Genomic DNA, 26,829 nt, shown 5'->3' on the forward strand with positions numbered 1-26,829 from the left:
AAATGGTGCACATTAAACAATATTGTTTTTTCAAATATATATCTTCACTATGTTATTTGATCTTGGTACAATGTAATCACTTTTGATTACAGATAGTGCTATCATCTATAATGGTTGTAATTAATTAATCATCACTTAATTCATTTCCTATTGTAATATATCAGATGCTATCATGTGATATCTTGTAGTAGCATTTTCCTATTAACAAGATTTTCTGTTATGAGCTGAAATTTATCTTTCAAGGATCCCGCCATTCAAAGTTATCTCTAAAGGATTTTAATTCTCCGCAGAGTTGTACTACAGAAAATTCAAGCTGTTCCACTTCATGTTTGTGATATTAATTATTGTGTATGAAAGATTCTTCTTTGCCTATAGCAGTTTTGCTGTCAGCAATGGTTGGTCTTCTTAATGATTTTAGTGCAGATTGGGCCCTCATCCAGCTTACATGTATTCAAAGAAATAACTGTACCTAGCCAAACCGTCTCAGTCAGCTCTAAGGAACTCAATAATGTTACTTTTCCTGACATAAGTGTTTGCAGGATCTGAGATTCAGCAAGTATTAACATTAATAAAAAAAGTTATTACGAATCTATATTGATTTCTCCTTTTCTCTTTTGTGCTTTTAATTTTCTGGGTTTCTTTTTAACATAAATCCTGCACATTACCATATTGTACTTTTATTTAATAAGATTAACGCTTGTCTAGTTATACTTCATAGATAGCTCTGTCATAATCACAAACACAGTGCTGACTTCTCTTGTGTGGGTATCTCCCATACACCCACAGCTCAGGCTTTTCCATCTCATTAGAAAAAACTTTAGTTGCTTGCTCTTACAGGCAATTTGTGCCACTGGAGCAATAGGAAGACATCAGGCTCATCACCAAGATTTCATCCAATATTTCTGTAAGCATTAAAGCCATGAAATTACCATCTGCCCAGCATCCAGACAGAAGGTCATTGTACCGGCCTGAAGCAGCCAGAGAATTAAAAAGATTACACCTTCCTCCACCTCTTCCCCTCTCTGCCCTGGAAAGTTAGTCAACTACGCCAGCACACAACAGCCTCCACAAAATATGGGCATGTTCATATCACCAGGTACATGGCAGCAGTGGAGCCAAGGCTCCCCCCATTCGAGCTGCACTCAGCTGCACAATGCCAGTAAAGAAATGGCTTGTGAGACCCTCCTCTCCTGCTGTGCCTTTTCCCAGGCAAATAGCTGGTGAAAAGAGTTTCCAGCTGTGCTCTATACCCACTCTTCCACATTAGCAGGGCACCAACCTCTGGTTCCTTACACTCACTAGGTGAACTGGCATTACTCATTGCTACTCTGTCAGGGCCCCTCATGTCTTTAAAATATGGTAGCTTTACTCATCTCTTTTCTGAGTATAATCAGTGGATCCCAATCTACAATCTTATTTCAATTCCAGTTTAATGTGATTGCTCTTTGCACTTAGCGGTTCTGGTTTGTGGAATAAGCTCCTCACATGTATCTTTTCTGGTAGAAAAGAGAATTTGGTCAAATGAGCTGTAGGAGGGGATGTTACCCAAAGGATTCCTCCTAAGTGTTTTTTTTATATTATCTACCATTTGAAAAGAATAAGCAGGATATTTCTCAAATATGTAATAACAAACAGAATTTGACTCTAGATCCTGAAAATGATTGTCTTTAGTAATACTGAAGTATTAGAAACAGAAGAATTATGCATTCCTTTCTGGAAGATGATGTACTTCTAAACTGAACTCTGAAGTTGCATAAGTGAAAGCAAAGAGGGTTTTTTCCAACATTGTTTCCTGGAGAGCTAATTTTGACTCTATGTACTTTAGTAATGTATAACAAGGAACCTTATTACACAAACATGCGCACCAGAATGAACTGTTATGTCCTTTGATATTAGCAGTATTATACAGTGTCATCACAGTCTCACATGACCATAGCTCTTTGCAAGACTGCAAACCAAACTTTTTGTTAAGATATATTATTCAGTGTGATATGATCAATCATATTTCAATTTATTTAGCTGTGTGAATGTACCATGTTACGTGCCATTAAACTATATTCACAGCAGGAAATAGCTTGCAATGCAGTTAAATCACTTAACTGATTTGAAATAATGAGTTGATTTTTAGGAAAAATATGCTTCTCTGGTCAAGGCTGAAACATGTTTATCTCTAAGCACATGCTTAAATACTTTTGAAGTCAGTGCAATGTCTGCTTTGGTACTGTCCTTTATATGAACGCTGAAGCATAATCTTTTGCTGACTCAAGCTCAATTGATATAGAGTAACAATCCTGATGTACTCAAACAGAAAGCTTGTTGCACTTATTTTTTTACTGAATTATGATGAAACCTCAATAAATACTACACATATCTAGATAAAGTTCACAAGAGTCATTTTTTCCCCCAACTGTGGGACTGGCAACTGGTTAGAATAACTTTGCTATATTTTAGTAACGTACATATCATTTATCAATATTATACATTTCTATTCCAGCAATGGTATGCTTGTGCTTCTTTACTTACACACTTACAACATGTAGCTATGGGATGCTCTTATCTGAACACTCTGGTATGTCTGCTTCCTGGCAGGGGGCCTTTTTAAAAATTCAGAGATATTCTCACATCTTCACTTTAGAGGAGATGAAATGCTTGAAAACTATAAAACTTTGTTCTTTGTCTATGGACTACTTTATTCTTACTGATAAGCTATCTAAAAGCAAATCTACTATTTCACACATGCTGTAGACTATAAATTTCCAAGGCAAGACATATGCAACACTTCAAGATAACATGCTTCTAATACTTATGCTTATCAATCTTCCCATTCATAGCTATGCATAATTCCCAGTGACACTAAAAGGTCCTGAATATGTGTATACCAAAGGGATATAAAGAAATGCCTAACTACTGTATTGAACCTTAATAAATGGTGATGTCTGGAATCTTCTGCTACTGTCAGACTCAGTACATAAATTCAATTTCAACAAATGGACACAATGCATGTGATTTTCATTTACAGTGTTGCTACTTTACACCACTTGGATAAAGTAAAAAACCTGAAGTAAGCAAACATTATATTATATCAGCCTTTAAGTTTCTAGAACAGATTAAAATGTTTTAAGTGCAAATGAGAATTAGATTCATGGTTTTATATAGCCATAAATCTGCATCCAAGTATATGTATTTTAGCACCAATTGAATCTTACTGGGCAAGTATCAAGTGTTTCACTTAGGATACTTTGGGAGCTATGCAGAATGCCAAGAAATTTTTGGTGAAACGTCACATGCCAGAAGCAAAACCAACAAACATACAACCAGTATGGCAAGAATTTGATCCTCTGTCCTCTAGTAATAATTCCAAGAGTGTTATTTTTTTCTGTCTTTTAAGGTGGGACATGCAAATAATGTGTGTGTAGTTGCTCCAGACTTTCTTGTACTTAAAATAGTAGTGTTTATTGTCATAGTCAGAGTGGTACCATACTACAATAATCACAGTGCAGTGATAAATGTGAAGTACATAAGTATGCCCATCTTCTGCTCTGTATTTCAGTGGAAAACGATTGGGGATGGTGTACATAAACATTACAGGAAACTAAGAAACCGGTACCTGCTATGATCCACGGCTGGTGCTGACTTGTTGTCCAAGAAAGGTACTTTGCATATAGAAAAGATGAAAAGAATCAACAACTGGATGAAATTTCTTTATCACTGAAGTAATAAGTTGATCTAAGCCAAGGAAGCCTGTGTGGTGCAGCCACATATAAATAGATTAAAGCCTAGAAAGTGGGGTCAGCCCTCTGGAGCAGAGGAACAAGAAAGAAGATGACAGCAATGAGGTGTAGGCAAGAAATGGTAGGGAAGTACCAAACTACAATGGGGTACCATAAAGAGCAGAGCAGGTCCACATGGCACATTTTTTAATAAAGTTTCAATGAACTGTTAAAGCTGATTAGCTATTGGCATTAAACTGCTATCAATATTCTTATTCAAAATGTTTAATACAATTCGGTTTGATTAACTCTATGGGTTAACCCATACTTATGGATCAACACATTTTGCTAATCTAGATAGTTTCTTGAATATCCCTATGCATGGCTTCTGTGATAAACACACTGTTTTACTGATTGTGGCCCCTGTCTTTATCAGTGGGTCTTTGTGATCAATGCCAGTGCCCAGCCAAAGCTCACACAGATCTATTTATGGGATGAGGATCAAACCGAGTTGCTCTTCCTACACACAAAGAAAAACCACGTACTTACAGTCTGAAATATGCACTAAGACCAAGGAGCAAAATTCTTTAGGAAGGAAGATCTGTGGAGGTACGTGAAGGGGCACAACCTCTAAGCAGGCTGCAGCAAATCTGATAACAAAATGACTGCTGACTCTTCTCACAGATACCATTCTTCATCCTTTATAGGAGCAATAAACAAAATTACCTCAGATTCCTAGGGAAATGCATTAAAGTTGCTGGAGCAAGAATCTTCCTCACAGAGCCCTTAGTTCTGTTGGCTTTCAGGTATGTTGGGTAGGACATTTAAAAGAAGAAACTAATATATCATTTTATACTATGAAAGAGAAATTCTAACTTAGAAGTTAACAGAGCTCACTTAAGAGAAGAAAAGTTCACCCTCTCAAAGAAAGCAAATATGTTACAAATATATTTAGTTTTCACAAGTCCTAAAAATCCACGTAAGGTTAATAAATAAATAAAGTGGTCTCAGGTCCTAATAATCTGTCTAACTTTTTATTTTTGAACTAGAGTCTAGGAATTATGATATCTTTCTTGATTTTCCCTCTGGAGTCACACTTGCCACACAGAGTAGATTATGCATAAAAAGAAGTCATTTATTTATTTTTATAATGTCTGTTACTTCTTGTGTTGTAAAAGCCTTTGAGCTTAAAATTATTCTCCTCACCTGACAAAGTAAACTAAAGTACTATTTAACTAAAATACATGTTTAGCTTACCAAAAGCATAGGAAATTTCTAAAAAAGCAGTCAGCAGTTGTGGAGTGTTGGAAGATAGGATGAGAGGACCTGAACAAGTGGTTGTGGATCAAGGAGTCTAACATTTCTTGTATTTAAGGCCTACAACCAATCTTTCCTGCTTTTCCACTAATGCACAGTACTAGTGGCCCGTTCTCCTCCATGTACCAGACAACAAAACTAGACAACTGCATAAATCTAGCAGACCCGTGGTAAGTTATAGAAGCAGTCAGGCACACCCAAGAACGTCTGCTGCATTTTACCACTGCCAAACAAGACACCTCCCACCGCTATATTCCCAGTATGGCCCAGCTCTACATCACCACTTAAGTAATGCTTAATTTTATCTCAAATTAAACCTGGTGCAAATTTAACAAATATCTCATAATGACACCTTTAAAACTCACAAATACAGTTTGTTGACCACACAGTTTTTATTAACAAGTAAGCTATATACAACATTCCTGCTGTGGAGAGAAGTCCATAGAGGGTAAATTTTTTTAAGTGCTTTGGCATTTAGGCTATTTTCAAAAGCAGTAAACTGTTTGTCAATTGTTCAGTGCCACAGACCTTGGTGTATGCACTATAATACAGAGCCTGATGGCAAGACAGCAGTTGGCAAGATGACATCCAATTAATACTGCTATTCCCCCAGAAGAAGAATTTATTTTTTTAACCATTTGAGCTATGAGAGCAGTTTCACACAGCAAGGCAACTGTTTTGGTTTACTCATTCATAATTTCTGGTTCTGCTGTTTTCCGAATCATTGCTCCTTTTTTGTGTTCAGAATTTTCTTTTATTGCCATTTTGTTGAAAAAGCGCCTTCACTGACAGGACATTTCATTTTTCTTTCTTGTGATTATTGTTGTACCTAATAACCTGAAGATGTCTCCATTTGGTCAACCTAATGGCAGTAGGTCAGTTAAGTGATGCATATGGAAGCACTTACGGAAGAGAGTAAGAAAGTGAGTATGTACAGAGTGACCCACCCCTGCCTTTTTTTTTTTTTTTTTTTTTTTCTTTTTTGATATATAGTCCTAGCTTCTGGTAAACTGCAGATTAGGGACTTTCAGAGCCAGAGAATGTATGTGAAACTTTCTTTTTAGTGCCCCTATATACATTTCCATGTATATATATTATTACTTCCAGGAATCTCTCTGCTCCCTTTTGTAGCCCCCCCGCCATGGTAATGAGTGCCAAGGTTTAATTATACACAGTATGGAAAAGTGCGTCTTTCTGTTTTACACCAGCTGGCTGATCTTTCATTTTCTACTTTTGTGTTCTTGTATTTGAGAAGAAAATGAATAGGGAATGATTATTCACTCTTCTATATTATTCTTATTAATCAACATACATGCACATGCATAATAATGAATAAGTTAACTATATCATCCCATTTTTTTACAAGCTGAAGAGTCCTAATCTATTCAATCTCTCCTTTCATAGAAGCACTATCACTGCACGGATCAGAGAAGAGATAAGGCATTCTCTTTTTTTTCAGTTTTACTATACTCTGAGTGAGAGGTAGGAAAGGCAAGTACGATTAGAATGCGTGCAGTATTTAAAATACAAATGCAGGATGGATTTGTGGAGTGGCACAATTTTCTTCCTTCACCTCCATCTTGCCAAAAAAAGAAACAGTTTTATTGTTCTAAAGAAAATGTCCATTCATGTGACATTCTCGAGACTTAGCGTGTTTGGATAAAATAAGTACTAATTATGGATTTCCATATGGACTTAAAGTCCATTTCCTGTTGGAAAATCAGAAGAATGAGGAGACACTTTAACCCTTCTTTCTGTTCCTTCTCCTACGTCTATTTACCTTATAATCTTTCTGATAAACAAACAAACAAACAAAAATTTTCAACTGATTCCAGGTATAAGTTTGTCACAGCGTGAGGAACTATATTCATCCCAAGTTTTACTTTTATTTTATATATATAGATATATATATATAGGTGATGGGAGGGAAAGATAAATAGCTTACCAAGAGTAAAGTGATCACCACTTTGTTTTTGCATGTTATATGTCATTTTGTCATCTGCCATCTTTCACTGAGGAAGAAAATGAATTTGATCTGAATAAAGCTTCAAACAATCCTTCAGAGTTCAACCAATTATTTTTCCTGTCATTAACCCTTCTTCTGTTTCATCCTCACCAGAGACTTTCCATGCATTTATAAACCATCCATTTTTCATTCTTTCTTGCAGAATTTTATAGCCAAAACACCTAAAGCTACGATCCAGTACAGCTATGTTGACTTAGGAGTCTCCTTCAGTATCAGTACACTTCTGTTCCCATTACAGATTATTCCATTTTCAATATGCACAGAGCTATTTAGGGGAACTATTGCCTCTTCGATCCATGACTTTACGCCTTTGCATATACAGCCCAGAGTATATCGGCTTTTATTGTCACCATACCACATTACAACTCATATCTAGTATGTTGCTCACTAACTCTTTTCCAGCATTAGTACTTCTGTGGATTTTTCCTCACATTGATTCATACTGCTCTAGCTTTAATATATTGGTATGCATTTTCCAAGTTGAGGCTCATTTTATTATTTCCTACCCGTGTTTCTCCCTAGGGCCTTTCTGTTATGTCTCTGTCCTCACTGGTATTTGTGACTCTTCCTAATTTAGTATCATTTGTGAATTTCATTAACATGCTGTTTATTCTTTCTTCCAGATTGCTAATGAAGATGTTAAATAGGAACAATCCTGAAACTGCACCCTTCATTACCCTACTAGATATCTTTCCCCTAGTCACTATCATAATCTTCTGTTTATTGTCTTTCAGCCAGTTTTAACACACATGCTCCTTTAAAAAATATTTCAATTCATTTTCCATTTATGACTGTAAAAGACACTGCAGTGAAAATTTGAAGAATATATGGATACAGCCTTGATCCTCTGAAAGTCATGAGAACTGCTGAAAAAAACATGGGTAACCAAGGATCTTCTGGGTATCACCATTAGATGTCAAGGGAGAGAAACTTTTAGTAATCAAAACAATGGTGGTGTTCAGGACTGTGTGTTGTTCCTTCCCTGTTCTTCTCACTGACTGGGGTATGTGCCATCAAATATGCAGTTAAACTAAAGTCATTATTGATTCCTTTTCTTAATCCCATGATAAAAGTTATACCTTCAATGCAGTGGATATCTTATATTGACACATCTTGATACATAATGGAACTAAGAGACCGTTTTCATTTAATTCAATATCACATACTATATAGATCGGTAGCTAGCTACCAACATGTTAAAAAAAGCTTTTTGCTTTTTTATTGCATGAAAGCTTAACAGGTGTTAAAAAACATTCTTGTTTGTTTATTAGCTAATACTTTGCCACTCGGAACTACGTAAGCTGGATGAGAGAAACAGATGTACTGCAATTTGAAGCTTGGTGAGGGGAAGATTTTCATACAAACTCAGTTCACATCCTAGACTAAGACAAACATAATCGTGCTCACTGGGTCAAATTGTTTCCTTGTTTACAGTGAAGCACCCGCATTGATTTCAAGTTCAATGTAACAGAAAGGTTTGGGTTAGTGTGGAAAGCTAGGATGCACAGCATTCTGTGTGAAAATAAAGAGTACCTCATATTTATAACATTGTTTGTGGACTTTAAAAGAAACCTTTTTTTTTTGGTATAGTCTTTTAGCTTTACATGATTGCTTCCGTACCATTAAGCAGTCCATCTATTCAAATAAAAATAAAAAATACCACTTAAAAATGCTCTTTGGCACTTCAAAAGGCTATATATTAGAGAACTAATTGGTAGAGCTTTTACATTTTCCAATTGATTTTTTTTTCCACATTGATTTCTTTTTTCTTCTGGATACAACAGAACCATTCTCTTTTCATTCTGTTGCAGCCTTTTTATGATTGCAGCTGGTCAGTTCCCCGTAGGCATAGACAAAATTTCACATAAGTGCAGGACATGTGAATGACTACACGAGTTTCCTAAGGATCTTTGCTAGTCTTTCTTTGTAGCATAACTTTTTAAACTGACTATGGTGGTTGTTTTCCAGAACTTAGAGTACGTCTACTGAAATTGTTGTGGCAGATGTGTGCAGTATACATGGCCAAGCTAGTTTCACAGTAGCTAGCTCAGCTAAAAGTCCAGCGTTGGCAGCACAAAGAATCAGCATGAAAAGCAAAATGCCATCTTGGCTGATGTCCATGCTGACATGGCTAACTAGATAAGAGTACTCAACGCAGCTAGTTTAGAGCTCCTTTTTTGTGCACACCATTTTGCAGTTACAGTGGTGTGTACTGAACACCTAAGAGTAAATATGTTCTTGTGACTAAATCATTGGTAGATCCTAGTTGTTCTTTATTTCTTGAATAACTCCTGGGAGGAAAGATCCTGAAAGATATTTAGGGGTCTGATTCCTATTGTTTGCAATGGTAGTGAGCTTTCCACATGACTCTGAGGACATGCCTCTGTGTGTTTCCAGTTTCTATTCCAAACTCCACAAACATCAGAAAATTCAAGATTTGGGGCAAAGGCTCACTTTCTCACATATAAAATAAAGATGAAGGGGGTTCCTTTTTCCATCTCTGAATTGTTTAACATGCTTAGATTATAAATTCTTTGGTGCAAAGACTGCACCCTAGAATGAGTAGGGTGTCTTCAGTGCCTGACCTATGTTCTAAGATTTCTTGCCATTGCCATCATACAGATAAATGATAATACTGAATGACTTTGGGATATCCTTCTTAGCAGGTTATCATATTTGAGTGGTGGTAGAATCCTTGGAGCAATGTCCAATACATGAGATCAGTAATCAATAAAGTATGTAATGTTGTTATTTTTTCATTATTATTATTATTATTACAATTATTATTACTGTTTGTTTTTTACCATAAGAGGTAGAGCCCTTTACCATAAAGCCCCTTCCCACAGCTGATTCCAATATAATTTCATTTTTCCTCTGATTGGATGTGCATTCGTTCCTTTCGTTCCCAAAGCTTCAGTTCCTGAGAACACAGTAGTTCTCCTCTGATTGTTTCTGTTATGGATCATAGCTGTATGTAGCACATACAGAAGTTTCTCAGCTCTGGTGTGCTTCCTCCTTACTAGCACTTGCAGTGATTTCACAGTGCCTGAAGTTCTCCTCCTATAGCATCCCACAGTCACGCAACATCCTATCCTTCAGCACAGAGACAACAAGAAAGAAAAACAGCTTGCTGTGCAGCACAGCAGGGAAGGGTCTGAGCTGTGTTCATTGCCCACCCTTTTTCCACATCAGCTGTTTGTAGCCAATGCCAGAGGGAAAACATGCTGCAGTCTTCCAGCAGGTATAGTTGCCACTGTTGTATATGGTCCTCTGCGCCTTTGGAAGGTGAATGCCTTCAGGACTTGCCACAGATGTAAGTCCCTTCTGCGCTATCTCTTCCAATGTGTTGGGGACTCTAAAAAAGTTACAGTCTAGCTATGAGTGCACAAGGCAATGAGGGCATAATTAAGAGGAAATGATAATTCCAAGTTCATATGAAGATGTCTTTCCAAAGGAAATAATTTTAACAAATTATAGATTAGTCATCACATTTAGTTTTAAAGACAAATAGCTTTATTTAGGTCTCAAGAGGGGAACATTGCACTAACCTGGCAAAGTTCTAGCATAATGAAATACCATAAGTCTCAATTTCTACACTCTATAGATACATATATATTGTATATCTAAACATACCTTTATGTGTTTGTGTGTGTATATGTGTGTGTAAAATACATAACTGGGTCTATGCTAGCCTGGGAATCTCCCTACACATTTCATTTCACAGTGCAGTCATGTCTACAAAGTCATTCTCAGAAATAATCTGCCTTGGATGCACTACTTCCAGCAGTAATTGCAAGGCAGATGACAGTGGTAAATTAGGCAGTATTATAGGTAATAAAAGGTAGAAGCCTCAGATTTTCTGAATGGCATATACATATAAAGACTTTCAGAAACAACATCTTTAATGACAGAAACATCCAGTTTTCTCTTGCCTCTATTTCCTGGAATATTTCACTAGTATTTGTCCTGTCTCATTTTTTCTTTTCTTAGTGATTGCTGTGGTTGTGTTGTTTTAAATACCACCTACTTCCAAATAATTACTCTCTGTTTACTTTTCACCACCAGCTCTCTCGCCCATTGCTATCGATACCTATGCCTTGCACAGGGAGAGCCCACAAAGTTCCACACATTAGCACAGCATAATACAACAGCATTTGCAAAATAATGTAGGCAGCAATGCTTCTGGTTGCTATTACTTCCACTGCAAATAATGCCATCTGCTTATCATTATGCCCCAGTGCATGCTATCTTACGTGTGGACAGAGCTTGTAATGTGTTACTGTCTCTCTAGCAAACAGCTTGAAAAATACCCCCTGGAATAATGACATGAAGACTACACTCTTGGCTTTCTCCAGTTAATTTCTCAGCAACAATTTATAACAGAAAGCTGTAGTTCAAAGGCAACAAATACTAACTTGACCTTTGTAATTGAAATTCCTATCTTTCGTTTTGTATAAAAGGGAGAGAGGTTCCATAAAAATAAAATATGAGCAGGAGCTAATAACAAAGACAGAAGTTTCTAATAGAACAGGAGATGTGTGAGAAAATATTAATAGGTTTGAGTGGTTAATATTATTATGAATGTCAGATTACAATACTTCAAAAATGTCCCACACTTACATACTGCTGTTGTCTATCATTTGTTGTCTGTGATTCAAATGTCATATCAGAGAATACTCTGGATAATGTTTATGATGTTATACTTAGGAAAGGCTCATTCACTTTGGGATCCCAATTTAATTATCTTTGTGCTAGGAAATATTCAATATACCTTCAGGTCGTGTATGTGTTTACCTGTCATATAGCCTATAAATAAGGCATATTTGTGGACTTTTGTACCTGACCTTCCACCTGTAGTATTTTGACATTCAGCAACAGACCTTTGACATCTATCTGAAATTCTTATTCCAAAAAAGAGAGAGGGAGAGAGAGAGACCTACAAAGACCATAGTCAAAAGAAAGTATCCTCCTTTCCAGGAAATGGAAAAGGGGTAAGCAACATTGCTATCAATCCACTGTCACTGTTGTCTAACAATTATATTTCTGCAGTTACAGACTCATTGTGTAGCTCACAGTGGTCATTTCTCACTCAGCTATGAAGACAAGATTGTTTTATTTGCTCAGGCAAGATTAAAGGTGTGAAGGAAGTTAGATTAAATACTGAACTTCAAAGCTCTAGCCCTGCTTTCTCTGGGAAAGCTCCAATTTGATTCCATTTGAGATGAGGCAATGGTCTGTGGTTCCTGGTGAACATTCATCATATGCTTCAGAATGAATCAAACATTTCTCATGTGGCGTATTTTATATTTAGAATGTCAAAATACAGCCTAGAAAATTTTCTGCAGGCAACAATCAGCCTGAACTGTATCTCTTTCTAATTTAGAATTTAAAACATTTGATTTTGGTGTGCTCTAAAGTTTCCATTAGAGGAAAATGTATAGATTGTTTCTTCTGCAATAAAAAAGAGTTGTTCTCCTCTCTTGCAGAGTTTCTGAGCAAAATTGTCTCCCTTGCTTGTGATGTGCTTTAAAAGGTGCGGTGGTTTTTTCATGTCCTGACTAGGAGGCAGGCAGTGATTTTTACATTAAACTGCATGATAAGATTTTTGTCTAGCAGTAGATGCAATGACTCATTGCCCCATATTCCTTTTACTCACAATAATTGGATTTTACTAAATAAAATCTTGTCAAATATGTAATTTATCCACTTCTATCAAAATTAAATGAAACTAAAACTGAGCTTAATCAGCTCATATTCCAGAATGCAGCAAAATAGCTTTTTGATAAGAGAAAAACTTTGACATATTCGAACATTTTTGTTTTCAGAAATGCACAAAGCATAGTTAGAATTCAAATCACATCTGGGACAGCTGTTTAAACTGGAGATTTACTCACTCATAATCATGAGAACATCAAATTTAAGTTAGATTTCTGTTTACCAAGGAATTCCTGTTTTGCTCCAGCTCCTACTATGGCAGAGTGCTAGTCCATGCCTGGGGCTCCAAGGTGATACTATGATAAAAAAAAAAAAAAAAAAAAAAGCACAGTGATACTGGCAGCCTTCTCTGACTGTTTTTAAGCAAATTAGAACATTAGCCTGCTATATGAGCAAAAAAGTGTAATGCGAAGAGCGACACAGGAAACAAACTGTCAACCTTTTGCACCCACAGCCTTTGAGAAGAATAATGTCTTTCAATTATTCAAGGTGTGGCTACGAAGATGGATTAAGCCATGCGCCTGAGCTGCTCATGCTCGTGGCCTGCTGGAAGTGAGCCCAACTCAGCCTGGAAGCCATAGAAGTGTAATGAGGAGCAGCACACCAGTTAGTATGATGATAACCTCGACAGAGGTTATTTACTAGGTCACAGCTCTGAGGGAGATGCTACCAGCTACAGCTCACAGGCCAAGCTGGCTTGCATCCAGCTAGCTCCGGGCAGGGGTAGACTGCAGGCCCAATTGTCTGTACCCATCCATGTACACATGCTGTAGTATAACAGAAGTAAAGTCAACGTAATAAAATACTGTCACTATAGGATTAGTGTCTCTTGCTTTGAAAATAAACTCCTTTGGCTTTGCTTTATCATTTACACACCAGCAGGAAGCCATTATGCTTTGCTGGCATTGATAGGTAGAACTGTATGCCGCTGACATGACCTATTTACTAGATGGACAATATATAAACACAAACACTTCCCTTCAATTGCACTTTCTTAAAATAATGAAGTCAATGTATCCAATGCAGTGTCTAGATTTAGTTATCCCAAATACAGGGATCGTAATAACAGCAACTCAAGCAGCTTATAAGAATACAACAAAGGGTATTAATAGAGTCTGTAGGATGAAAAGAGGCGGCTTCCATTCCATCTCAGAAACATCTCAGGTGCAGGAATCCAATGTAAAGCTAAAGAAAGTCTTTATCGACCATAATTTTTTTTTTTTTTTTTAATAGGAGTATTGGAAGATTCACTGAAAGCAGAATTATTATACAATAGTCCATTCTGCTGGTGTAGAAGATATGCATACACTGCAATGAACCAGAGCAGCATGTAGAGAAACCATGTGATAGTAAATCATCACTGTAAGCCTATGGCTTGAATAACAGAATTTGCAATATCCTATTGAAAAAGAAAGATCCCAGATACTCGAACAAAAAAGCGTTTCTCTAAGATGTACTAGTGCAAGCATTTTGTGGTTAGAGAAACACTTGAGGATGAAAGATTAACATTTTGCACAGAAGTCAGACCAAAGGCGATGTTTTAACATTAGAAAATGTTTTCTTTTTATACAGTGCTGTACCTTAACTCTTGCCTTATCCAGCTAGGACACTGGAAGTAATGACAGATCATTAGAAATGCTATTACTGCTGTACTTCCTGTCAAGCAGAAAGTTAATGAGCTTCAAAGATCTTTTGATTATAATACTGGCCAATTCCTTTTGCAGCTTCCGAGTTTGGATAAATTTGAGAGGTTTATTTGAATAGATTCTCCAGGTGTCTTGGAGTTGCCAGTTAAATATTAACTGGAGAATAATTGAAACTTTCAACACATTAAAAGCTATAATGTGTTAGGGACATCATATCTGTAATAGATGAGTAATACATCTGCAGACCAGCCAGCGCTTTAAGATATCTTGCAAAATTTAATTAGCAGAAGTCTACAGAGTAGAAAAATTTCACATCAAACTGTGAACAACTTGTGTTGCTAAAAATAGTATCTTGAAATAGCAGCTGAATCATCACTGATACCGACAGCTTAACCAAGAAGGTGTTTTGTATTTCGTCTACCAGCTATGCTTTACCATGTTACCAAAGGCAGGTGCAAATAAGTAGATGAAACAGGCTGAATGCAAGAAATGAATCACTTTCTAGCTTGTGACATTATACATTAAGGATAGGATTTTCAAAATTGACTTTCAATTGACTTAGCTCTTCCCTTCATGGGGAGAAGCAGTGAGACTTTTCCGTTATTTTGAATGCGAACAGAATTAGGCCAATAAAGAGTGCTTTCAACCATTTTACCTGGTATCATACCTTTATTATCTTACTGGATACATCTGGGCTTCTCTGAACAAAAGTCGAAAAAGCCCCCAGACATGCGGTCCCACAGCCAGCAAATTAAAATAGGCAAACTATTCATTTAGTATCTTGCAGGCCCTCTGAAATAGCAGAAGAAATCTGGAGATTTGTGCATTAGGTCGATCTTTCTCTTGGTGCTGTTCTGAGCATCATAGAAGTATCCTGACCCATTCTTTGTAAAAGAGGGTTTCACCAGATCTTCTCCTTCCCCTTGCTCAGCAGATGGCAAAATATTCCTATGTACATACCAGTATTTATTCATGCTGCTGAGCACTCATTTGGCTGGCAGACTCTAAAATACCAGCATCCTAATTAAAAATAAATGGAATCTGGAAGAATCTGCAGTGTCAGAAAGAAGAAAATATTGCCTGGATCATAATTAAAAAGTTTTATGTTCATGGTCGATAGTATCAAACAGGGCAGGCTCATCCAGTAAAATTAATAAAGATACATGGGCAGAGTCCATCAAAAGGAGATTACTGCCTGCTTTGTAACAGGAGTGGTTTTAGTGCTTTGGTTATATGTGTACTCAGAAAAAGAGGTTCACAAAGGAGGAGGAGAAAATTGTGAAGTTTTCAGTGAGACATTTGGTCTCATAAAGGCCTCATGAATCACCATGGATTTTGGTGAGTTCAAGCTATTATATCAGCTGGGGGTTCTCCCCAAACCATTTTTTCAGCCTAATTCCTCACTGTATTTATTTACTATACCTTGTTTTTCAGCACACTACCCAGTGAAGCAGGTACTGTTGTATTAATATACTTGTACACTGCCTATTTCCCAAGGTCCTGTATTGAACGTCACATAGGCAACAAATCTAGCTACGATTTGTACCCTATCCTCCTATGCCCAGCCCCAAGGATGTTTCTTAATAAACTGACAGCTAAATCATTAAGACTTCAGAGAAACAATATACTAATATCCTCCCAAAATACTAAAACCAAACCCACGCATCTGGTACAGTTCAGGAGCCCTCTCCATGAAAAGCACTCCCTCATACAGTCCTATACAGCATCCTGGGTTTTTCATGAAAAGTATATCAAAATAATTTTGAGGGCAAAACCAACATGGACCATCATGGCAAATTGTAAATCTTTATGGGAAATTTGAATCTTTTGGCCAAGAGCAATTTAAAAATAGATTTTTTCAATGGCATTGTTGTGCAGCCTTTTAGGGAGCCAGACCCAGAGATGAGTATTTCTGTAAACTAACTTTAGCCTCAAGAGGCAGTCCTCCCTGGGCTCCAGCTGCAGTCAGCAGAGAGGAGAGAGATGCTTTCAAGAGGGCAATTCAGAGCAGGAGCCCAATTTAACAACTCTGAATTGCTCTCAGCAGGGGATTTTTCTCTTTGATTGACAGTAGAGGTTTGAGAGGGAGATTAGCCTTAGGTTAAGTGAGAATATCTCCTTGACCAAGAAATGGATAATCCCCATCAATTCAGATAGTAAACTTGGGGTTCATTCCCCCACTGCTTGACACCTTTGAACAAGTTGGACAGCAAAAGAGAGGAGGATCTTAGGTCTGCAGTAGATATGTAGATTTCTATTCTAAAATCTGTTTTATATTATTCCAACAGAAGGGATTTTTCTCATGGCTGCAGTGGATATCAGAATTTAAAATAAGTCTTTACTCTTTTGGGTAAATCAAAGAAGAAAATGTAAATAATGGAATAGTCTACTTTAATATATATGGCTCTATGGTAGCTCAAGAAATACTTACAGGAGTTTTTAGGTTTTTAGTTTGTTCATAGAATGTACATTAGTTTCCTGCAAATAGCAACCTGACACTACGCAAGTTTATAATGCTGGAATTCCTCCCGTATATAAAATATCAAGTAGATTTGTCAGTAGTAGTCCAGCACAAAAAGCATCTTTCCTGACTGAGAAGCCAGACTCAGACAAATCAGAATGGCTGGAAGAAAATCAGTAGATGCTTTTTGCAGAGAACAACAAAAAGCAGGTATTTCAAAAAGTGGGAACTCTGCAGTTGGAAAAGAGCCTTCTTGTCCAGAACTGCCATCCTGTTACAAGTCAGCCATTTCTCACTAAACCATTCTTCTTTGCTCTAAATGGGACAGCTTGTATTTCCTATGTATAACATATGCTTTGCTCCTCAATATGCGTGGATTCATATGAATTACTCCTATTAACACTAATGGCAGTTAAATGCATCAGTCCTTGAGCATTATTATTAAAATACACCTTCTCACTTTTGCCCTTTATTAGCATGGAGATAGCTGATGTTTTGAAGTGATCTTCAGCAATAGTGGAAATTATTACTAATTTTAAGTGTCAATAATCATTATTCACCTTCTCTAAAATACAGGTTTCAGGAGATAGGTGGTTTTCAGTCCTCAGCAAGAGGCATAAAGCAGAGCTAGTCCTGAACATATTCTCTGCTACAGCTCTTCAAAACGTGGACTACTGCTTTGTTGGTGATTTGCTTCATCAAAATCCTCTCAGCATTGCCAGAAGCCTCCTTGAACAGGCTGGGCAATCTCATAAGTATGGAAAAAATGGTGTGGCAATTTAAGGTAAGGTCATTTATAATAAATTCTAGAGAAGGGGAAACCACATAGCCCACTCTTGGTTGCGCAACCTGGATAACCACAGCTGATGCAAGTGCATGTGAGCAGAATATCTGAAATCCTCTAGGCTGAGAGGATGTTTGCTCAAAAAGCTGGTAACTCCAGGAGGGAATTACCAGTGATGAAGTCTGCATGAAACAACCATCAGCTGGATTAAGCAGTAACCATGGAATTACCAGGGTTTTCCTCTTTTTTTGAGAAAAGAAGAGATCAGCTTGAAAAGAGTATAAAAGAAGCATGAGAATTTGCAACAGGTAGGGAGAGACCTTGGAGTGGGAAAATGGGGCAGCAAAGAAACCCAGGTGGGCACTCCCCGCAGCCACCCACTGCAACCTCTCTTGAGGCTGGGCAGAGCAGCTCCCATGGGACAGGCACCAAAAGCAGCTGGCAACCAGCTCAAGTGCAGCAGGGGTGCTGCAAGGAGGGACCTGCATGAGGGTCATGTGTTGTTAACATATGAATAAACTCCTTCAGTCCCGATTTGCTTTAAACCCCATCAATTAAGCAGGTCTCTCCCTGCAGCAGTTAGCAGAGGATAACTGTTCCAAAAGTCAGGCATAGGCCCAGTTTTATACACAGATCAAATCCCACTGCTGGCTGGAGGACTTAGCTCTTCATCTACCCTAAGCACAAAGTAAGGTTCAGCCCAACAAACACTAAAACAGACATAATTATACACAATCAAGCCACAGATCAGCTGTTAAGTCATGGTTCAGACACAGAGTTTTACCTACACTACTTTAGTAGAAGGAGTGACTAGTAATGGTAATAATAATAATAATAATAATAATAATAATAATAGTTTTAAGCTGCAACCAGCAAGTTATGAAATATGAAATCTGCCTTTTTTAGAGAATGTTAATATTTCTTTCCTTCCATTTCCCACCAAAAAGAAGAAAGGAATGTATTTCAAACATTGCAATGTCAGAAAAAGCATAGCGGAAGTTTTTACACAAGGATTTAAACTACCGTAGTTCACCAAGCTTAGACATCTTTTTATGCAGTAATTTAACAAGATTGTCCTTTGTTTGCTCCTGATTGTCCTCTCAGTCACCAGTGTTCCACATGGTGAATTGTCACTGATGTGATGGACACTAGTACAAAGACTTCTAGAGAAATGTGTATTTTTGTTACACCTCCGGTTGCAAAAGTCAAATCTGAAAGCAGGTAGATACTGGAATAAGTTTCCAGCTCACCTCTTTCAGATGAGTACACTCAACCATGCATATTAGCCCAAAGGTTATGAAAAAAAGGAACAGGTGGAATAGAGAAGATCCTGTGTTACATCTTCTTGTTCCTCCCAAGTGTGAGCAATGCAGCAGAGAAACTTGGAAATCTTCTCCTCCACCCTGTGCTTCTGTATGTGTAAAGGATATGTATATACACACACACACACACACATACATAACAACATGCATATATATAGTGTGTGCGTGTATATATAAATATATTTATATAAAATATACATATATTCTTTGTCCTATAAGCATGAGAGATACAGGCATAGAAAATGCATTAAAGTTGCCTAAGATGCTGTATGCCTCAGGATGTCAAATTTCCATCAGTTTGGATCCAGTGCCTGTGCTGGAAGAAGCAGTGCCATCCCCAGGCCTTCCTTCCCAAACCTGGCATGGGGGCGAAGTGGCTTCACCGTTGCAGTTTGTACTATTCCTTCAGCACCAAATTCCCACCAAAAGCTGATACCTGAATATGTCTGAGGATACAGACCCTAGGTCCTGTGTGTATAATGTTACCTTGACTGACATTAAAAAAATGCAAAAAAATGACAGCCCTCAGTTATTTACCAGAATAACTGTCATTAAGCAAATACAATTACTAAGACATCTAATTTTATCTTCAAGGAGAAGACATATAGGAGTATTTTCCTTCTCTCCTCCCCTTTCCTTCTTCCCAGCATCCTTTATGGGATACTAAAGGCTTACCATTACTGATCTATGACTTTGCTTTGTCAAAGAGTTGTTTTTTCCTGTGACTTATCTTCTGTTCCAGTGTAAAATTCTCCTGTTTCCTTACAAATTCAAGTATGTGTATCACCTGCGCTGTGATTTTTGCAAGGCACATGACTTTGTTTTCCAAAAAGGAAGCAGAGATTAAAAAGGGCTTTTTTCTTTAAATAAAATGTGTTGGATGCTACAAAAGGAAAGCATCATTTTTTATTATTTTTTAGATGTAGCCCAGAGACAGATTTTTCTCTTCACAAAGTAGAAAATTGAATTATTCTATCTGAGTGCTCTCTCTTTGCTTTTCTCTCATCCTCTCAACTTTCTACAAGCAACAGAGAAATCATTAAAAATACATGCAGTCTACAGAAGGAAAAAAAAAAAAAGCTTGTGTAAAGCTAAGAGAAAGGTTTAGTAAAAATATTGCTTATATTTTTTTCCTTCTCCCTTTTTTTTCTTTTTTTCTCCTCCCAGCCAGGGAAATGCAACCAACAATAGAATCGGGGAATCGGGGAACAGACTACAGATCCCATCTGAGAGGCAGAAAATGTAATGATGTTAAAGTCTGATGTTTATGATGCCCCTCAGTCAGTGAATGGTAGCAGTGGCAATTCTACAGCAAAAAGTGACATGCAAGAAACTATTGGTTAGTGAAGGGCTGCTGCAGAATGTGATATATAAATGTCCTTATTTGCAATAAATATTTAAATACTTTATTAAAAAAGAAAAGAAATGCAAATCAGAGGCTCCGTTACCATGATTTGTTTCTAAAAAAAGCTAAAATTATGTATCATTAAGTTGGAAAACTAAAACACTGAGGGATTGTTGCTGGGGGATTTTTTTCCTCTCCCTCTTCTTTTTCTTCTATTTTTCTGTCTGGCAATATCATTTCACATCTTCTCTAAGCTGTTATACTAAGCAAATACATACATAATTGCATTTGAGAAAAACAGACCAGTGACTAAGATGCAAGGGCCAGAGGGATGAAATTCTCTGTTGTTTAAATCCCCATAACTTAATTGATTTCCACAGAGTTACATCGGTTTGCCCCTGCTGAGAAACTGGTCTCACAGTTTTAATAATGTATGAGCAGAGTAAAATTATCTATGCACTCTGAGAAAAAATGTTTTAATGGGGTTATTCATCTTTGCAGTCTCACCCTTACCTTAGATGAAAAGAAGGAACAGAATTCTTCCACTTTTTGTATGCTGAAGGGGGAGGGAGGAAGAGGAGAAGAGAGATGTGCTTTCTATATCTGTGAGAAAAAGGGTAGTTCAGCGTGTAGGCTGCTAGTACGGCTTTCCACAGTCCTAGGTTCAGCTCTGCCTTGTGCTGCAGGAAGCCAAAGCATGCTAAGTAAATGTCCAGACCAAAGCTAAAAGGTTAGCTTGCAAGTTAGGTGCTGCAGTGCCTAGATGTTAGTCACCTGTTCCCTTTCTCTTGTCCATCCACCCTGTGGGATCTGGCCTCCTTCTGGCACCCACGCTCCCTGTGCAGCTCCAAACAGAGGTAGGACCCTCAGGACGACCTCCTGAAGCATTTGCATGTGTGGCAAGCCCATGGTGCAACCTGCTAGAGCTAACCACCAAGAACACACGGGACTTCTCGCCCTCAGTCCTGCCCACTGCCCTCCAGAGTCGTGCCTCTGTGCACCCGTGATCCACCGCACTACACCCTTTCCAAGGCAGGTGGTCTTCAAGGAGCTAGCCAAAGTATTTCCTTTATTTTAAAATACGATTTGAAGAAGGAAAATGAATCCCCCTCCTATGCAAAGGCACATGAAAGAAAAAGTTAGTGGTTAATTTCCATACCCTGCAACTGGGAGATTTGCTTTTGCATTTTCTCTTTGGGAGATTTGATTTTTGCATTTGCCCAGAAGAGTCAGGTATCCATCTTCCTAGAAAAGGTCCCAGGCAGCAGACTAACGAAGCAGAGGTGATGTCCAGCAGTTCTTCAGCTTGTGACATGCTACAGTGATAAAAAAATAGTGATTCATTGGTCTGGAAGACACAGACAAAAGGAATAGGAGCAAGAGGGCAACATCCCAGGATGGGATCTGGTTTTTATCCACTGACTGTCTACAACATAGCCACATAAAAGTTGTGCCATCTACAGCCATTACAAAATATTTTTGACCGTTCAGTGCAGTCATCACCCTGATAGCTAAATTTCTCACATTTTTTGCACACATCTTTTAAATGAGCTTTAATCAGCTTAAGTGACAAGATTGAATAGCTTTTGATCAAGTGTTCAGTAACTGAGTTACAAAGATGATACTAGACTCCTTCCTTCAAAGCCTTCATCTGATATGTTACCACAAAGAAATCAGCAATTAAATCCCAAACTGATACTTTCAATATGGAAAGGGGAAAAATCTAAATACCATCTGAATTACACTGTTTTCTTGAAAAATGAAAACTAAGTGGCTTCAGATTTGCTTGCTTTGCTCTTTGATGTTGTATGCCTTCTTAAAAAAAAAAAAAGAAAAAAAGCCTTTTGTGTTATCTTCCGAACAAACTTGGAGTATCAGACTAAAACCCACTTTACCTTTCCTGAGAGCAGACATGATCATATGAATAAATCCAGTTGTGAGTCTAATAAACTTCGGCAGGAAAAGGGCCAAAACGAAGGTGAGCAATGGAGCAAGCCAAAACAAAACCCAAATTAACCTTCAACCTCCAGCAGTAGCATCTAAAGCTGATAAGGTTTGTGAGTTAATTTCACAAGGATGTAGCTTTACTTTAGTGTAGATAGCAAGTGAGCAATTACAAAGTTACAGAGAATATACTGTGGAAAGAGGGGAACATTTTAGGCATTTTACCAAAGCTCTAATTGTCTGACCTCTCATTTTAGCTGTAGTTTGTAACCTTTCTTGAGGTTTAATCAAATAAATCAGACATTCTGGGGAGAGATCGCATGGAACTAAGATCATCAGACAAAAGTCAAAGTCAGCTTGTCCATCCCTAATTACCATGTCAAGTGGATGTTGTTATTAGAATACTTGACCTAATCATGTTAGCACCCATGTTCCTGGAATATTAAGGTGCAGCCTCCAGAAAGAATACAAGGTGAAAGACTGGTAGAGAGAAACAAAATCACTTCAATTAAAAACTGTATAGCAATGTTGTGAGGAAAATTGTAGTCTTTGCTATGCTTCTCAGAGAAGAATTAATGCCCAGAAAAGGGTCTTTGGGCAAGTGCTTTTCTAATAATAATGCATCCTTGCATATATAGAATAATCTCGCTTATTGTTTCCTGGTTGTATTTATAATAAAGAGATATTACCTAAGGAAAATTAAGTGGTGATGCTGCCTATCTGCAATTAGGCACACCCATGTTTGGAAATAGACACTATCATTTACCAATAGCAGTTCTGAGGGTAGTTTGCATTAAAATGTTTCTCACAGCTACTGTATGCAGTCTTTGTCAACTGAGGCCAGGCAGAAAAATATACATGAACTTAGTGAAATAAAAATAATAAATGGTACATTCTGTCTGCTTGCTGCCTGCTTTTTATCTATTGAGACTTGATTTTGAATCCTACATACAAAACCCAAAAATTTTTCAGTGCTTTGGGGGCTTGAGGAGGGAGGGGTTGGTCTTCTTTTTCTTTGGTTTAAATGAGTCTGAATTTTCTGCACAGAATGGAAACTTCTAGTTCTGTAGAAACCCTAGCAAGTGGTGTGTAACAGGGGAATGAAAGTGAAAAAAAAGGTGAATAAAGTGAAAAAAGTGAATAAAACTTCATAGTAAGGTTTTTTTATTTACACATAGCCTGCAAATAACCTTACCCACAAATTCTACGTGAGTCAATATATGTATGCATACTGAGACATGCTAAAAAGCAGGCAATCTGGTCCTATACTCCTGCAAATTTCTGTGTGGGCTTCCAAAGCGGAATGCTCCTCCTTTGCAGAAAAGTCACAGCAGCTTCTTTCTCACAAAAGTGGTGGCATGGACAGAGAGGCATATGAAGGACTATATGTCATCTGATACAGACAAAACAACCCTAATGGTGGTGTCTGAATACCTGCTGATATTTGGCATAATTTTGCTGAGTTTGTCATCTTATATGGGGGGGGGGTGCCCATTTTCAGGGAAAAGCTTTTATATATGTGTGTGTGTATAGTGACTTAATCAAGGTCTCTTAATTAGGAGATAATCTCTTGATCTGGGCTGAGGCTAAGGATGGATTTGGTCCACACAGCTATCCTCTTAACTATATCACATATTTAGAGTAGGTTGCCACCTTGGACAGTATGAAACATTGGGAGGATTAAAAACTTGATGCAAGCTATAGACCTTTCTGCAGGAGTGACTGCAATGCTATCTTTTCTTATAGTGGCACTTGCAGGAGTTGCTACTCTTTTCCCAGGCTCTGGTGCAGACAAAATAAGCACCAGGGTCATGACCTCATGATATCTCTTGCCTTAAGCAATTGGTGATTTTGTCTATGTCTAATATATTTCCAGGCCATTGGTATGAACAAATGAGAACTTCCCCCTCTATAGATTTCCAAAATTGCTTAGTGCTTATACTTAAGCCCTTTATTATCTGCATACTCATCTGTTTTGAACTGTCTGAAGGAGATAAATATTTAGAGTCTCCTGTGTCCCTGTGATCATGCAAAAAACTTTGGCATAGAAAAGAATTTGAAAAGTAAAATCAGATTTGAAAATGGAAAAGCTATCCAATACATATTTTTTAAACTAGGGAAAAATTTGATTGCTGCCTTTATGGATCTGTGAAGTGCACCTTTCCTTTTTACGCAATCAAAATCTTTGTCACAGGCCCAATACGTAACCTTTGACTTCTTTTTCTGATCTTCCTACCTCAGCTCTTCCACTCAATGAGCTGAGATAGTATTTATCAGGATGAAATATTATTTTGGCTTTTGGCTCGGTTTTGGCCTCTCCTATCCCTATTTGCTTCTCCCCGTTTGCTTCTCCCCATTTTAGTCAGATTCTTCTTTGCTTCAGGGAAGCAGGTCAGATGATATAATAAAGGCCTTAAACTGTGTTTAATTTGCTCACGACATAATGTCCACACTAAGTCAGGGGATTCGTTTACCATAACAGAGATACCTAGGGATGTTTTAGGCCCAAAAGTCTGTGTGCAGTTTATAGGTCCTACCAGCTAACCACCAACCCACCCACCAATGGCTGTTACACTTTTGACATCTGCATCTGTAAGTCCCTCTGTGTCTAGGGTTGCCATCAGACATGTACAATATGCACATCCCTGACACAGAGATGTCTTACCTGTGCCCAGGCCACTGTGATCAGCTCCCACTTCTCTGGCACCTAAACTCTCCCTCCCTTCCCTTCTAGTCATGACTGGATCATGACAAGTCAATTTAGCAGCTTACCACTACATCTCCAGAATTAGCCACAGGGTTTGATTATCAGCCCCATACGCTCATCACAACCATAGGGTTAGCAATAAACATGAACTGAGAATCAGAAAATAGTCAGAGCAGGATTTTTCCTCAGACTTTCAGATGCCTTAAGTGCAGAGTAGTTGTTAGGATAGATAAGATCAATAGCATCATAGGCATATTTTTTTATTTTATGACAAAGACAAGCTTGGGATCTATGGTTAGTCAGAATAGGTCCTGGGCTCATGCACAGGTGAAGATCTGGCCATGAACATTGAACAGGTTCATCCAAAGACATTTCAACTCAGCTCATGAACTGGTAGAGTTATAAAGGAAAGACTAGGGGGAAAAAAAAAAAAAAGACAGAGGGGACTGTATATCAGATGTTCAGGCAGGTTGCAAAGCCCATCATTATCACTTCCTGAGACTCTTATTCAGGCTGAGGGAGTTCTGGCTCTGCCCAAGAGTTTCTTCTAATTCTTGTTGGAGCCACGGGTTTCCAGGGGCTCCTCCTGACACGGGAACCTGGAGAAGTCCTGGCAGCCTTGGGCCCTGCCTGGGAGCACCTGAGGGGAAAAGGAGGAGGAGGTAATTTTCCAGGGATTACTGCTTTTATTATTCTGGGCCATTAGGGGTCAAAGGCAGGCACTTTTTTGCCCTTTGGTGGAGAGGGGTTTCATTAGATGTGCTGTGGTTGTGGACTCATCTGGCAGCTCACTGGGGTACACTGTGCAGTAGAAATGAGAAGTTAGGGAAAGGATAGTAGTGTTCAGGGTTTGTTTTGCTTAGCAGAGCTGTGTCAGCCTACTAGTTAGGCCACACCCCAGACTCTTGTGGCAGAAACTGTCAGAAGCATTTCACAAATGCATGAGATGAAAATGTAATTGTCTTTTTCCCACAGTTCACCCACCTATGTCCGTGAAGATATCTGTCTGTACTGACTTCTGTCTCTGCCAGTGTATATCTGGGATGTCAGCAGGTACCTCTAGGATAATTTGTTCAAATTTCAGTGAGTTGGCCATTTAGCTTCTTGCCTTCTCCTCTGTTAAGGTGATTTCCCCTTGCCATAGCTATGATAGTCTAAGCGCTATGAAATCTCTGAGACCACAAGCACATTAAGCCCTGGTGTTCCCAGTCACATTCTTGATGTGTCAAGCAATAGTGAGGGTGTTCTGCCAGTGCTCCACAACTCTGGTTTCTTTCCCTGGGAAGAAAATCTCCTATGAAGAGGGGATATTTGAGAGTGAGGAGAACTGTGTGGGGGTGCTTTTCCAAGGATCTTGAGAACTTCCCCCTCTTCCTTTCCCATTTGACACATGCCATGAAAGCATCGGGAGATCCTAAAGAAAGCTGCAACCGCTGGGCCACATACCTTCTGAATTTCTCAGAAACTTTCACATTGCTCTTTGCTTTTACTCAACAGTCTGCTTGCACTGCAGACAATCGGTGCTGAGGTTAGGGCCAACTTTTCTGCTGTCTGTTGCAGCTTTGCACGTATTGTCCATGAGGCTTCTTGAGTGACAGTGGCAACAAAATCTAGCTGAAGAACATAATCTGTCAGTGGGGTTGAACAGTTAGTTTGCTGTAATGCCATTTCTGTGATGTGTGATATGGGCACGCAATGGAGAAACAGGGAAGGCAGTAAGTGAATAAGTGCTAGTCTTTGCCCCAGGAAGAAACAAACAGTTCTCAACATACTGAGTAAAAAACAATTCCTCATGCTACCATCTCTGACTCTATCACTCAGTTCATTTGATCCAAATCAGAACCTCTCCAGG

The sequence above is a fragment of the Dromaius novaehollandiae genome, chromosome 2 (genome assembly GCF_036370855.1).
Source record: "Dromaius novaehollandiae isolate bDroNov1 chromosome 2, bDroNov1.hap1, whole genome shotgun sequence".
In the NCBI taxonomy this organism is placed as follows: Eukaryota; Metazoa; Chordata; class Aves; order Casuariiformes; family Dromaiidae; genus Dromaius; species Dromaius novaehollandiae.